Source organism: Lepus europaeus, chromosome 20 (assembly GCF_033115175.1).
Source record: "Lepus europaeus isolate LE1 chromosome 20, mLepTim1.pri, whole genome shotgun sequence".
Lineage (NCBI taxonomy): Eukaryota > Metazoa > Chordata > Mammalia > Lagomorpha > Leporidae > Lepus > Lepus europaeus.
Genome location: NC_084846.1, coordinates 6,091,783 through 6,107,140, shown reverse-complemented (window position 1 = coordinate 6,107,140; position 15,358 = coordinate 6,091,783). Strand labels below are relative to the sequence as shown.

Here is a 15,358-nt window from a genome sequence, read left to right as displayed (position 1 = left end):
CACGGGGTGGGGGGCAGGCTTGTCTTCTTGGGGCGCCAACTAGAGAGGGAGGGCCGTGGTCCCGTGAATTCAGGGGGTCGGTCTGGAGCTTTCGCCGCTCCGGAGGAGGGGCGGCTCTTAGCCCTTCGCCCCGCAGACCCCAGGGCCAGTGCCCCAGGGCAGCTTCCGCGCCGAAGGCTCCGCAGGGGCGGCGTCCCAGCCTCGGTTCCGAGGCAGCTCGCCGGCGCGAGGGCGGCCCCGGGCGCGCTGAGCCCACGCCGGCCGCCGGCCGCCGCGCTCTGCAGCGCGGAGCCAGCGAGGACCCCGCGGGGGCCGACTGGCCGCAGCCCGCGTGGGAAACCCGGCAGCCGAGCCGGGCGTCGCGTGGGAGCGCGGCGGGAGGGGCGGCGCTTCCGGGGCGGGGCCGGCAGCTGCGCCCCGCCCCCCGGGCCCAGAGCCCCGCCCCCGGGCTGGGCCCCGCCCCGCCGGGCGCGGGCGGGCGGCGTCGCCTTTAAGAGCTCCCCGGTGTTTTGGGGGCCGCGGGCCGGGCGCGCTGACCTGGTGCGCATGTCCCGGGCGGTGACGCCGGCGCCGGGCTCCATGTGTGCGGCCGAGGGGCGCATTATCTGGCCGGCGGCGCGGGCGGGCGGGCGGACCGGCGGAGCGAGCGCCGCGGGCCCGGGCGGCCCCATAGGCGGAGCGAGCGCGCGCGGCCCGGCGCCCCCGGCCCCTCCGCCGCCCGGCCCCGCGGGCGACCCCGGCCCCACGGTCCCGAGAGCCTGCGCCCTCCTCTAGGGCCCGGCCGACCGGCGGCCCGGTAAGTTCGGGACCAAACTTGGCGGGGGGCGGGGGCCGCGGCTGGGGGCGCGCGGCGAGCACCGGGGCGGCGCGGGCGGTCCGGGGTCGTGGGTCTGGGGGCTGCGAGGGACCCCCGCGTTTGCGTGGAAAAGTGAGAGCGGGCGAGTTCCACTTGTGTTCCGCGAGCGTCTTCCTCGCGCTGCCTGCAAAGTTCCCCGCTCCGACGCCGCCTGGGCACGTGGGGGCCGGTGGGGCGGGGGTCCCACAAAGTCGCGGCGTCGCCCCGCTTCCCGCTGCGCTTCCTCCTGGGTCGGGGGAAGGGCCGGGCCGCCAGGCGCCGCTTGTGAGCGGGCGGGGGTCCGCGGACCGGCGGCACGTGGGCGCCCGGGGCAGGGGTCCCGCGCGGGGGCGGGGGGTCCCGGGCCAGCCGGGCCGCGACGCTGAACCCCGCGGCGGCGGTGGCGGCGGCGGCGGCGGCGGCGGCTCCCGTGTCAGAATAAGAGTCCCCGCGCGCCCACGCCTGCAGGGCCGGCCCTCCCCCCGCCCTTCCCCCTCTCTCGCCCTTCCTGCCTGACCCCCGGGAGCCGCAGGACCCTCCCCCCTCCCTGGGCTGCAGGCTTTCCCCGGGCCCTGCACTTTAAATCTGCCTCCCTGTGGAGGAGGGGGCTCTGTTGATCGCTGTTTCTCCCACCTGGAGCGGGTTGGCGTCAGTGACTAGACAGCAGCAGCTGGCTTTTTAAAGGGATTATTGCCAAGAATCGGAATTGATCACTTCAACAAGGGAAGGCTTGCGGGGCGCGCCCCAGCCGGACCCTTGGCGTGTAGGTGCACACGGGGACCCAGAAATGAATGAAGTCCCCTCCCTGAGGGACTGGAGGGAGTCGTGGCGTGCAAGGTTCTTGCCCTGCCCTGGGAATTCCGCAGAAAAGACTTAGTTCTGTGTCTGTGACCCGGCGTCTTTGGGTGTACGGTTCATTCTTATCTTAAGAGTTTTGAATTCTTTAGCTCAAAGTCCGGGTGAGTCAACTGAGCCTTTAATTTTCGCTTTTCCTCACCCGTGCGCTTCTCTCAGCTCTCCCGGGTCCACAGTGCTGTTCCGGGCCGGGGTCCGTGTGCCCATTCCCGCAGTGACACCTCCCGGCTGTGGGCTGTGGCGGCACAGAGACGCGGAGGGCCGGGTAGCCCTGCGCTCCACCGTCGCAGTCTGGGCTCACCCTGTTTCGCTGATGTACTTTTTCTTCTGGTAGTGGTTACAAGTTTTCCTTAGAGCGAGATAACATGAAATAATGTTCCTCTGCCGAAGTTAGTTCTCACGGCAAGCTGGGGAGGAGAGCTACTACTGGGTTCCCACTGGCCCCTGATGTGAGTGCCTGCTGTGTGCCCGGCCCCACCCCCAGGCACCGGGTGCCCCCTAACAGTCCCACAAGAAGTAGGGCAGAACTCTCCATAGGTGAGGAAGTGGGGCTTCCGGAGGCTGGGCTGCCGGCCCAAAGCCACCTCGTGGAGGGGCAGAGCCAGACTTGGCCTGTGCTGGGTTTCTGAGCTCATGGGTGCTGTGATTTGCAAGCCCTATGTGTGGACATCCCGTGGGAGCTCTTCAAACGTGAGGGGGCTTTCTCGGCTGGGATCTGGTGCACCCCTGCCTGGAGGTGGAGGAGGGAGGTCTGGACACCTCTGGCCCTGCCTCGTCCGTGGAGAACGGGGCTCCTAGGTAGTCTTGAAGGGGGCGAGCGGGGAGTTGCCTCTCTGCGTTGACTTCCTCAGCCTCGGACTTGGAAAAAGCTGCCCCCCCACCTTTTTTTTAGGGCAAGAGGGTTTTGAGTGTGGGAATTTAAGCAGCGGTTTTTCTAGACCTTCTCCACCCTCGTCTCGTTCCTTGTGTGTCCCCTGACACACTGAAGTTGGGTTGTACGGGCTGCTCGTGTCTTGGAAGTGGTGTGAAGAACCAGAGGGCTATGCTCTGCTGATGGGAATGCATTGTTATTTCCACTCAGATGACATCATTTTTTTAATGTCAAGTCATCTCTATTAGTGCAGTATCATTTGGCAGATCTTACAGTCTCACGTTGATAGTGAGGAAAGAAAAGTGATGCTACTCTCAGAAGGAAAAAATCCTGGAAGGATTTGTACCAGAGGATCGATCAACTCCCTCATTAGGGTAGCAGTTCTTCTTCGTCTTCGTCTTCGTCTTCGTCGTCGTGTCATACTTTTTGATTTTTTAAAAAGTGAGCATTTAAAATTTTGATTAATGAAACACATTTTAGCAACTCCATTTCTCAGTTTTTCACTAGTTCCTCTGACTTGCTTTGCATCGTTTATTTGGTGAATTTCTGGCATTGCAAATAATGATTTTTTGGATTGATTTATTCAATTAATATCAGTGTGCATGGTGTGCCCCTGGCACAGTGCGAGGAATCCCTGCGCGGTAGTTCAGGGAGATTAGTGGGCCAGGAGTCGCACTTAATCTCATAAACGCGAGGAAACTCACAGGGGCCAAGGAGAGAAACCTTGTGACCTGGGGGCCGCAAGGGGGCCTTTCCCCGGCTGGGGTCAGAGGATGAGTAGGGTTAAGTGGGGGGGGGGGTGAAGGGAGTGCTGCTCGGAGGCTGGGAGTAGATGGGAGGTGGCGGTCCTGGCTTTCCCTTGAGCAGAGCTGTGGGACCCCGTGGAGCGGATGAGGCTCCCACAAGGGACCTCTTTGGGTCCCAGACAACTGAAGATGCCCTCAAGGATGTGGGCTGGACAGAGCGGAGCCCTCCTGAGGTGTTGAGTTTTCTGGTACTCGGGGAGGAAGTTGAGACCGACCCGCAGTCTGGGATGTGCCAGTTCCCAGCAGACAGACGGGTTAGGGTCCTTACCAGGAGTTGTGGAGGGCCCCTGGGTGTTGCTTCTGTCGCCATCGAGTCTCTAACCTTTTTTCTGCCCCTGAGAATGGAGTTAATTTATGCACGTTTATAGAAAACCAGGAAGGTTGCGAAACGGGCTGGGAGGGGAAGCCTTCCCGCGCAGCTGTCCTGGGGTAATTGAGCATCCCTGGGATTTCCTCCTACCCGAGTGCGGCGGAACCAGAAGAACGGGTTGGCGGTGCCACGGTTGGAGGCTGGCGGAACCGTGCTGCCCGCCGCGTGGTCCCTCGTTAGGAGGGATGCTCGAGGGATCAGAGCTGTTCCGGGAGGTGACTTAGGCAGGCCCGCCTCACGGTGCTCTTCTCCCAACTTGTTTCCTGTGCTGCTGTGCAAAGCTACCGCGTTGAGTTGGGAGGGCAGCCTGGTAAGGGGGTTGAGATAAAAAAGAGAAGGGTCTTGAAGTGGCCGCTGTGGGTAGAAGTGCGGGACTGGTGTTCTCAGAAACACAAGGGCGGCTGGGACAGATCCTGCCCGCCCAGGGCTCCGGCGAACGTGATCCAGGACTTTTGAGTCAGGAGAATGTCAGACGCTGGGCTTTCTGCCCCTCCCCCACCCGGCGCTTTCCAGGCTGTATTTGTGACCTCTTTTTGTCTGATGAAAATGTAGGTTAGTCTCTTAGAAGACAAAGGAACTTATTCTAGTAGAATTACCTGCAGGAGGCTTCAGGAGATGCCGGGAGTCCTCTGAACCCTCGGGGTGTGGGCGAGAGGACCCCCAGAGAGGTTTCTCTCCTGCTCTCTCGTTTTGAGTTTGTTGGGGAACTTGCCTTTCCCGCTGCGGTTGCTAGTTCTAGGGTTCTCTGTGAAAGGCTGTGGAAACCCGGTACCTGCCCACGAGCGCAGTGGGATGCGCCAGTGGGAGCCGGGCAGTGCCTGGACGCGGGTCTGCCAGCACGTCAGGATATAGGGGATTTTGGGCAAGGTTGGAGGCTGCTTTGCTCCGAATTAGCCCAGTGGGGCTGCGGCCTGGGGGAGGAAGGGCCGTGGCAGGGCCCGTGGCAGCCGGGGTGGGAGAGAGCACCCCCTTTGGGGAGGATTTGCTGCCGTTTCCTTCAGCCGTTCTGGGGCTGGATGACCAGCCTCACGCCCACCTGCCCCACCTCGCCAGGCGGGTCTCAGGCTTGGAACCCTGACACTCAGTCTAAGTGAGGTGGTCCCTTTGCACACACTGTGGAGGCACTGCTGTGTTACAGTGGCAGACCAGTTCCTCCTGGGCCGGGAAGGGCCCCCGCGTCCAGGCTGCTCTGCTGCTTGCCCAGTGAGGAGCCCTTGGCTGCGTATAGCCAGTCCTGTAATGGCAGGGGCACTGTGGCTTTCTCATCAGCCTGCGTGCGGTCACCTCCTGCCGCTCCTGGTGACAGCACCTGGCTGAACCTGCCCTCCTTCCCCTAAGGGGGCGGTGGTCGCTGCTCTCTGCCCTGGCAGTGGAGTTGGATGAGAACCGACACGCTGGAGCAGGAAGGGCTTCGCTGCTGCGCTGCTTGTGTTGGGAGCACCACCGTGCTGGCGGGACGGGCTGCCGCTGTCTGCCATGGACTCCTTGGAGCCTTGCCTCAGCTTTGTGCCTCAGCTGTCCCCACGTGCAGATGCATGAAAGCAAGGCCGCTAACCAAGACTGGCACTGGCTGGGTGTGGTGCCGGTGGGACGCAGCGGCAGCCTTTCTGATTGCAGACTGGTGTGTTTTCTTCTCGCGTGAAGAGATGCAGAGTGGCCGGGCTTGAGTGTGCCCTAGCAGGGGAAAGGAGGCCGTCTCTTGAGCCCAGCGACCCGACTTTCAGGGGTAGCCCCTCCGTCTGATAGGGGACACGGGTTTGCCGGGAGGTCTGCCTGGATTCTGCCTTTCGGAACTGAGCGGCGCCCGGGCACCTCTGGTTTTGTCTCCAGGTGGACTCCGGCCAGGGATGGCAGTAGGTTGTACGGTGCACGTGGTGGCAGCTGGGAGAGCCCAGGCTGCAACTCGGTCCCCCTGGACTTCCTCTGGACTTAGAGCTCTCCGGCCGCTTTGAGAGCCACTGGACTTGTCCCTCACTGCGTAGTCAGTCCTGGGAGGATCACCTGGCCTCGGCGTTCTCATTGTCGATGGGGATCTTCACTCTCATAAGATGACTGAGGACGAGTGGAAAATGTTTGCAAGTGGCCAGTGGCATCCCAGCCCCTGCTCCTTCGTTTACCATGGAGACAAAAGCCCCTCTCCCGGTGACACCTACGCGGTGATTCCCTTGGTCCACGCTGTCACGTGCGATGAAACCAGCACTTGGGTGGAGGAGTGAGGCCTGCGGGGAGCTGGCAGTGTGGAGGCCTTCACAGCTCAGCACCAGGAGGTTGCACCCACAGAGGTGGTCGGATCCCCTGGGGCGAAGTGCAAGGCCTGTGGCCCGCAGCCTGTGTGATACTTCCTCCAGCCACAGCCATTCTGTGCCCCTGGCCTTCGAGTTCATGGCTGTCACAGGTGATCTTACCGCAGAGGCAATGGCTCACCACGATCTGCAGGGGAGTCGCTTCCAGGCCGGCGTTCATGTGCTCCGAGTTTCCATTGTGAATGATTTGCGGTAGTGACAGAAGACCTCCAGTCTTGTGTGTTTCGGACAGGTTTGCTGCCAGCAGGTCCGGAGAGCTTTGTTGATGTCATCTTCATTCACATCCAAGAAGAAGCGCGTTTTCCCCACCTGGTAGTGAAGCCCTATGGTTTCGTGGGGAACGCGGAGAGGCGTTCTTGGTTTGAAGACGTGGTTGACTTGGTGGAGTCACTCGGGACCGGTCTTAGCACTCCCTCGTCATTGGTGGAACCCTTGAACTTCATCTTCTGCTGTCTCCTGTGGTATTCCTGGCTTGTCAAGGGTTAATGCCCAGCCCCGTCCAGGTGACTCCTTCAGGGGACTCCCCAGTCCGCTGCCTCCCGGGATTGTGTTAGACCCACTGTCTACACTCTCTCTGCCAGTCCGCTGGCACTTCTCTTCACACACATGCTTGATTAGCGGACCTCCCCAGGAGTTTGTATGTGGGTCGTCTGTCCCTTACCTGCCCTCCCCAGACTTTAGTCCAGCGTTGTCGCGTCGTCTTGTCACGTTTCTGGCTGGACAAACGACACTGCCTGCTGCAGAAGTCTGGTTGGCGTGTGTGTGTGTGTTGGGGGATGCCTCGTGGCTCAGCGGTAGGAGCTGCCCGGTCTGCCTGTGCTGTCCTCCTGGGTGAGGTGCTGATGTACGGAGAGTGACTTGCAGGCTAGTTGCAGCCCCACTGTCCATCTGTGCTTACCAGGCCGTAGGCTTTAGAAACTCTTCTGGGAAGTTGGGCAGCAGACAAGCTCAGGATCCACCTGAGCTGTTTTTCTTCTGTGTGCTGCGTCCTGCTGAAGCCAGCACCGGGCACGTGGACTTCAAGATGAGCCAGGCAGCCCCTGGTGTTACGGACTGGAAACTGAGGCCTGCCCAGAGCCATGACCTGGCTGAGGCAGACTTGTTCATTCTGATCTCTGTCGTTCATGCCGATTTCTGCGCGGCTTGATTTTGTTTTGTTTAGCTTCCTCCTCGTTTTATTTGTGGAGGTCCATTGGCCAGTTTCCTTCCTGGGGCCTTGTCTTTTTTGAGCCCTGAGGTCATCCTGTGTGTCTGGGAGGATGCAGCAGCTCGTGGGGGAAGGGAGCGGATCTCAGACTGCTTCTGGCTCTCAGGGCTGCCTTCAAAACCAGCCAACCAACCAGCAGCGTTTTCTGCTCTGGGATGGAGTGGGTGATGGTTTCAGAATCTAAGAGCATGAAACGGTGTGTCCCTGTCTGTTGTAAAAAATGATGGCGCTTGTAGCTTCAGGTGATGAGTGAGCGAGCATGTGAAGATCCGAGAAGGCAGTCCGTGGCAGTGGGGCCGAGCACGGTAAGTGTCGGGTCCCATGTTGGCTCTGACGGTCCCTGTGCTAGTTTAGGGCAAGAGTGAGGCCTTAATTCTCGGCAAAGGATGCTGGGTGGTTCTAGAACGGTGCTACCTGTTTGTCCTTGGGCATCCTGTGTATCTGGAGAAGTCTGTCCTGGCTGCTGGAGTGGTCCTCGCCATGTCACAGGAGAACCGCTAAAGGAGATTGAACAGGTTTTCGTTCAGAGGCAAGAAGACTGGGGTGGGGGGTGGGGCAGAGGTGGCGCCCGAGAGGGCCATTAAGGGCGATGGACAGCCTTTCCTGCTGCTGGCACCGTGGAGCAGTGGCTTGCTCACACCTTTGGGAATGTGGAGGGCGGGTCTTTTTCCAGAGATAAGATCAGGTGATCCTGCCACAGAAGGCTGAGAAGTGGGCAGGAGGTCACCTGGGGAAGGCGCTCAGCCCTGAAAGCCGAGCCGAGCCGTGTCCCGTCCTCTGCTGTGCCCTTCCCACTTCTGGGGGGCTGCCGTGGTAGGAGCTTTCCACGCTCCTGCCTCGTGTCTTGTAGGGGACAAGGAAACTTCACTGAAAGTGGAGTGACTCCCATCTGTGTAGCCACTCTCCCGAGTCTGTGAGTCACTGTTGGCCATTTTTTTTTTCTTTACCTTATTTAAAAAAAAAAAAATTGTAGAAATTTAAGAGCCAAGGTCTTATAGTCAGTGCCTTATGGAGTGAAATGTAGGGCAGACTGTCACCACACAGTGAGGTGAGCAGGGCAGGAGGTGTTGCTGGCGGGCTGGGGCGGGTGGCAGCAGTGGGGACAGACCCTTGTGGCCAGGCAGCCCCGCTCTCCCAGCTGGGAGTAACCTCGTTTCAGTCCAGAGTGCTGTGCAGATCTGACATCGGTTCCATGCCGTGGCGGGAGTGAGATGGCGCATCTGATCGGCTGCCCCTCCGCACTGTCCCTAGAAGAGTGCAGTTTTCTTGGTCTCAGAGTGTCTGGGGCTCCTGTGGAGAATCGGGGCTCTGGGACTGTTCGTGAGGAGTGTCAGGAAGGGGCGGGAGTTGGCAGCCCCCGTCCTGAGCCTCTGGACCAGTGTGGAGACAGGTCATCGCTGTGACTGTGGAGGCCTTCAGTAGGAGACCGCTGGGGCTTCATCCTGGGAACCCCCAGAGGTTTCTGAGCAGGGGCGTGGCGGCCTGCATCAGGCAGGGACTCCGGGGAGAGGGGAGCTGCGGGAAAGCCGTTGACAACAGGCAGGCAGGAGCTGAGATGGCCTTGGGTTTGTCTGGTGGGGAATAAAAAGCGGGGACAGGTGCCGCAGAGAAAGACGCACGCACACTGCAGGGAGATCGGGCGGCGATGAACTGGGGGCCGGGGCTGTTGGTGTACCACCTGTTGGAGCCCCTTCCCTGCTCTGCCGGGTCTGAGTCCCTGGGGGTGTGGTGATGGTGACATGGCCCATTTTGCCAGGCTCACAAGGAGACAGGGCAGCATGCCGTAGAGCAAACGTCTGGGCTGCCCTGGAGGAGAGGTGGAGGGACACAGGGCTGAACTCGGTGGCAGGAGGAGCTTCCTGGCAGTTCAGGGGTCCTGCGAGAGGCTCTGTGACCCCAGGGTTCTGGAAATGGATGGGGAGCCTGCATTTTCTGGATTCTGAGGACTTTCTGTGCTGCTGCGCCATCTCTGGAATATCCACGTGGATTCTCCTAACAGCTGCTGCGTTCTGGTTTTAGGAAGTTTGCTTGTTTTGTTCATTGCTCATGTTCTCGAATCCTGGCTCCTTTGGCATAGTCTGAGGGAGGAGACAGGTGGATGTCCCCCCACCACAACGTTGGTTTTGAGAGTGGGGAGGGCTCGTGGTCTTGGGAAAGGAAAGGAGCCTGGGAGATTTAGCATTTGGATAAAAAATGACTTGGCATCTGGCTGCTGATTACCAATACCCTGTCACGGTCCTTCTTGGGAGGCTGGGGTGGGAGTGAGGAATCAGATGAGTTACGCGGGGACAGGCTGGGACATGCCTTGGCCACCGCCAGCCCTGCGAAGCCCTCCTCGCGGGGCCTGGCTGTCCGTCGGGGCTGCGTTCTCTGTCGTCTCCGAGCCCCCTCTGCTGTCAGTGGTCAGGGGCCCGTGCCCTTCCCGCCGGTCTGTGTCTCGTGTCTGCCATGCTCACTGCCTCACAGTGGTGCTGGTGAGGATGGAGGCAGGAGCATGTGCACGCCGCTCGGGTCTTGTTTCCTCCTGTGGCGCCCTGAGCGCATGGAGGGCGCGTGCACGCATCTTGTTGGACGTGCAGGTGAAAGTTGGTCCTGGCTTGTGACCGAGGCCAGGCCGTGTTGCATTAATGCTTGAGGCTCTGGCCCTGCTGCCAGGCAGGGACTCAGAGGCAAGGGTTTGGTCAGCCGAGGCCAGGTGGTGTCTGTGCACATTTGGGGCACACTGAGGGTTTTGGTGCCTTTTTTCTTGTGTATTTTTTTTTTTTTTAATATTTATTTGAAAGGCAGAGTTACAGAGAGAAGGAGGGAGAGAGAGGGAAAGAGAAATCTTCCATCCCCTGGTTACTCTCCAAATGGCCACAAAGGCTGAGGCTGGACAGGGCCGAACCTAGGAACTTCTTCTGGGTCTCCCACATGGGTGCAGGGGCCCAGGGACTTAGGTCATCTTCTTCTGCTTTGCCAGGAGCATGAGCAGGTAGCTGGATCGGAAGTGGAACAGCCAGGACTTGAACTGGCGTCCACATGGGATGCTGACATCACAGGCCACAGTTTAACCCGCTGAATCACAACCCCGGCCCTTTTTTGGTGCCTTTTACAAAGGCGATGAAGAAGCACAGGAGTCACTGAATGTGCCGTGTGGGCCCTAGGACGCAGCGTGGCACAGCCGGGCTCGCTCATCTGGGCCTTACTCAGTCCAGTAAGGGGTAAGTTAGTGTGAACGTCGCATGTGCTGAGAAGACGAATCCTGGGCCCCTGCTCTGGGCCTCTCCTCTTTGCTTGAAGTGTCCCCAGAGCCTTGGGGATGATCTAGCCCTGGGCTGTCTGCCGGTCAAGGAGCCCCTGATGCTGCAGCAGGTGGTTCGGAGCTGCGCCTGGAATTCTTAGAGAGTGGCTCTGGGCAGTCGACTGGCTGACCTCTCTCATCTGTCCACTGCCGGTGCATCCCATGAGGTGTGCAGCTAGCAGCCTGGGTGACGTGTAGGGGATGACGGCGGTCGTACCCCGTGTATGGCGTGGGTGTCCATGGTGGCGCCTGGTTCTGAGGTTGGCATGCAAAGTGCTGGCACTGCTTCTGGCACCAAATAGAGACTTTAAAAATTGTTCACCAGTGGTACGCAGAGTCTTGTCGGTGTATTAAAGATCATTCTCTTGGTGTCCCTGAATTTTTCTTAAGCAGGTTTTTGTATTCTAACTGTGGCTTTCTCAGCGGAGGGTCAGATCTCGCCTTCCCGTCCCTTCAGCGCCTGACAAACCACAGAGGGAGCTGGACTGGGAGGATGGTAGTAGCCTTGGTCTTGGGCACGGGCAGGCTGGGTGTTAGACTAAGAGTTGACGGTGGTGTGAGGGTTAGGTGGGGCCTGGGTCTGCGGGAGATGGCTGCAGATGCGAGAGGAAGTGAGTCCTAGGGGTGGGGTGGGCCTTGCTGGCAGACACACCATGGCCCTGCCTGCCCCCCCCCCCCCCCCCCAGCTCTTGCTGTCCCTTCACCTGGCCCGGTGACTTCCCTGGGGCTGTCCTGCTTGGGTTTTGCAGGGAAGACTGTTTCCAGGACTCTTGGGAACCTGGCCACATTTTTTTTTTTTTTTTTTTTTGACAGGCAGAGTGGACAGTGAGAGAGACAGAGAAAGGTCTTCCTTTTTTTGCCGTTGGTTCACCCTCTAATGGCCGCCGCGGCCGGCGCACCGCGCTGATCCGAAGCCAGGAGCCAGGTGCTTCTCCTGGTCTCCCATGTGGGTGCAGGGCCCAAGGACTTGGGCCATCCTCCACTGCCCTCCCTGGCCACAGCAGAGAGCTGGCCTGGAAGAGGGGCAACCGGGATAGAATCCGGCGCCCCGACCGGGACTAGAACCCGGTGTGCCGGCACCGCAAGGGGGAGGATTAGCCTACTGAGCCACGGCGCCGGCTGGGAACCTGGCCACGTTTAGATCAGCGCTTCTCTGTGTTGTGTGCTTAGTTATCATCTTAGAAGTGTGGACAGCAAGATGTGTGCTGGCCTTGTGTGCATTAGTGTGTTTGCCCGTGTGTTCCTGCATGTGTGATGGCCCCGTGTGTGTGTGCTTGTGCAGCCGGCCCTGTCTGCTAGCGTGGAGATACTCTTGTGTACAAGGGGAAGAAAGACGTTCTGGTCTGCCATGTCGTGTGTGGGCTTTGTGGCCCAGTCCTGCCTCCCTAGGCCCCGCCTTCCTTGGGGCTGAGTCTCAGACACAGTGAAGGCCCCCAAGGGGCACAGCCTGAGGCTTTTTTTAAGTTTTATGTTATTTACTGAAAGGCAGATTTATTATTGAAAGTTACTGAGAGAGGGAAAGACACAGAGAGAGATGTCCAGCCATTGATTCACTCCCCAAATGACGGCAGCAGCCAGGTCTGTGCCAGGCTGAAACCAGGAGCCAAGGAGCTTTTGTGTCTCCCACGTGGATACAGGACCCAGGCACTCGGGCCATCTTCCACTGCTTTCCCAGGTGCGTCAGCAGGGAGCTGGATCGGAAGTGGAGCCTCAAGCTGGCCCCCTCTCGGGATGCTCTGTTCCTGAAGAAAGGCATTCTGGGAAGTAAGGTCCTGATTGGTAAGCATCACTTGCCCCGTAGTTAGTGAATTTTCTGCCTGTGGCAGCTCAGGGGCTTCTCCACAGAGTGGAAGAGGGGCTCAGCTGGAGTCGTGCCCTGATGCTCCGTGGCCACGGGACCTCGCAGAGGCAGCAGGTGCGCTGTCTGTTGGCGAGGGAAGGATGCTCACCTTTCCAGGAGGAGCCTGCGCACAGGTCGCTTCTTTAGAAACAAACTTACCACGGCCGGCGCCGCGGCTCAATAGGCTAATCCTCCGCCTTGCGGCGCCGGCACACCGGGTTCTAGTCCCGGTCGGGGCGCCGGATTCTATCCCGGTTGCCCCTCTTCCAGGCCAGCTCTCTGCTATGGCCCAGGAGTGCAGTGGAGGATGGCCCAAGTCCTTGGGCCCTGCACCCGCATGGGAGACCAGGAGAAGCACCTGGCTCCTGGCTTCGGATCAGCGCGGTGCGCCGGCTGCAGCGGCCACTGGAGGGTGAACCAACGGCAAAAAAAGGAAGACCTTTCTCTCTGTCTGTCTCTCTCACTGTCCACTCTGCCTGTCAAAAAAAAAAAAAAAAAAAAAAGAAACAAACTTACCACAGGCATAGAATGGCTGGAGACTTTATTTCTCTGCATGAAATGGGCAAAACCCAGCAGCCTACCTTAAAGCTAATCCAGGCGCGATGCGCTCTGGAGGCCGCCTGGGTGGCGCGACCCTGGGGCTGCTGCTGGCACTCCTGGGGCCCTGCGGTGTGGGTTGGTGTCTTCTGCCCCGGGGCTGCTTGTGCTGCTCGCTCTGATTCCCCTGTTCTTCCTGGTCCTGGCCGCTCAGCTGCACCTCCTTGCCCCCTGCTCTCCCTTTCCGGAGTCGTCCCCTGCGGGCCGTGTGTGTTTTGCAGTCAGGTCATGCAGGTCTGTGTGTGCACAAGAGCCAGGGCCGCCGGTGTGTGGAGCAAAGTAGGGGTGCTGGGACAGTCACATTCACCCCCTTATCCAGGAGCGCTTATCGTGGAGACCCGGGGCATTTGCAGCCTGAAGTGGGTGAGGAAATCCAGGCCCTCTCCGTGCAGACGGAGTGCAGCGCCCGTGGACGGGGCCGCTCGGGGCCTGGCTGGCTGCTCAGCGTGGCAGCTCGCTTTGGCCTGGCTCTACCTATTGGGTGGATAGGCTTGCTGCTCTGAACTTGAAGGAGAGTGACTTAACTGGGGTTTTCTTTCTTAGTGGCGCTGATTGGCGGGGCTGCTCTGTGGCATCTCCCTGGCCTAGAGTTGGTTGGCACAGGAACTTAGGATGCAGACCCCCACGGGCCTGTGTAAGGGCCACCTCATCAGGCCCAGGGTTCCAGGGAGTGGACTTGGGACTGTCCGCAGTGTCTCTGGCTCCTACACAGAGGAAGAATTTGTGTCTAGGATGACCATCCATCTCTGCCATTCATCTGACAAGCATTTCTTTTTTTTTTTTTCTTAGATTATTTATTTATTTATTTTTTTGACAGGCAGAGTGGACAGTGAGAGAGAGACAGAGAGAAAGGTTTTCCTTTTGCCGTTGGTTCACCCTCCAATGGTTGCCGCGGTAGGCGCGCTGCGGCCGGCGCACCGCGCTGATCCGATGGCAGGAGCCAGGTGCTTCTCCTGGTCTCCCATGGGGTGCAGGGCCCAAGCACTTGGGCCATCCTCCACTGCACTCCCTGGCCACAGCAGAGAGCTGGCCTGGAAGAGGGGCAATCGGGACAGAATCAGTGCCCCGACCGGGACTAGAACCCGGTGTACCGGCGCCGCAAGGCGGAGGATTAGCCTAGTGAGCCGCGGTGCCGGCTAGTTTATTTATTTATTTTTAAAGATTTATTTTATTTGAAAGGCAGAGTTAGGGGGCTGGTGCTGCGTTGCAGTGGGTTAATGCCCTGGCCCGAAGCGCTGGCATCCCATATGGATGCTGATTCTAATCCTGGCTGTTCCTCTTCCAGTCCAGCTCTCTGCTGTGGCCTGGGATAGCAGTGGAGGATGGCCTAAGTCCTTGGGCCCCTGCACCCGTGTGGGAGACCCGGAAGAAGCTCCTGGCTCCTGGTTTTGTATTGGCACAGCTCTGGCCGTTGCGGCCATGGGGGGGGGTGAACCAGCGGATGGAAGACCTTTCTCTCTGTCTCTACCTCTCTCTGTAACTCTTTCAAATGAATAAAATAAATAAAATAAAAAAAATAAAATATATATATAAAGGCAGAGTTAGAGGGAGAGAGACATCTTCCATCTGCTGGTTCATCTCTCTAATGGCTACAACTGTAGCTGGGGCAGACCTAACCCAGGAGCTTCTTCCGGGTCCCCCACCTGAGTGCAGGGGTCCAAGCACTTGGGCCATTTTCTGCTACTGTCCCAGGCGCATTAGCAGGGAGCTGGAACCGCAAAGTAGCAGCCAGGAGTTGAATCAGTTCCCATATGGGATGCCCGTGTCAGGGGTAGCAGCTTTACCTGCTTCGCCACAACACTGGCCCCAACAATATGAATGTTTTTAATGTCACTTGGCTGCATTTAAAAACAGTTGAGATGTACATTTTTTTGTATTCCTTTTACCTAATGTTGGAAAAGGTGGGCTTTTGTGAATTCAGGAGGAGCTCCTGCATCCCTGTGGAAGCACCTGTTCCATCCTCCAGGAGTGAGCTGAGGTGCTCACACCGGGGGGCCTTGTGCCAGGCACTAGAGGGTTAAAGGTGAAGCCGCGCATTGCCCTCGAAGGCCCATTGTAACATCATCAAGGGAGAGAGCGTTGGCACGCAGAGATTCCGTGGGTTTTCTTCAGCCCTGGGAGGCCAAGGCCGCCTGCTGGGGAGACCCTAGGACCTCTGAAGTCTACAGGGGATTCAGGGAGAGCAGCGGCCAGGGACGCGAGGTCTGCGTTCCAGCGTCCTGCTCAGGGAGCACAGGTATTTCTTACTCCTCCCGGGGCTGCCTGCGAATTCCTTAGCGGGGCACTTAGTGGGGCGGGCGTGAGCATGGGTGCATGGATGCTCCGTCCTCCCGCACTCTCACAACACAGGACACTCTGTGCCCTGAGGTGGGCTTGCGAGCGGTCCTTCCA

At 59.3% G+C, this 15,358-nt stretch overlaps 1 protein-coding gene across 5 annotated transcripts in view; it reads left to right on the top strand.

Annotated features, from left to right (window-relative positions):
• Positions 1-15,358, top strand: part of GATAD2A (GATA zinc finger domain containing 2A) — a 97,716-nt gene that overhangs the window by 19,242 nt on the left and 63,116 nt on the right. Inside the window, exon 1 of one of the 5 annotated variants that reach the window (XM_062178312.1) lies at positions 716-796. The exons of 3 other annotated variants lie outside the window; for them this stretch is intronic. The gene's annotated coding sequence lies outside the window, so the exon portion shown is untranslated. Of the gene's footprint in view, positions 1-715; positions 797-15,358 lie in introns of those variants that run through there. One more of the 5 variants, XM_062178309.1, reaches the window with a different exon arrangement.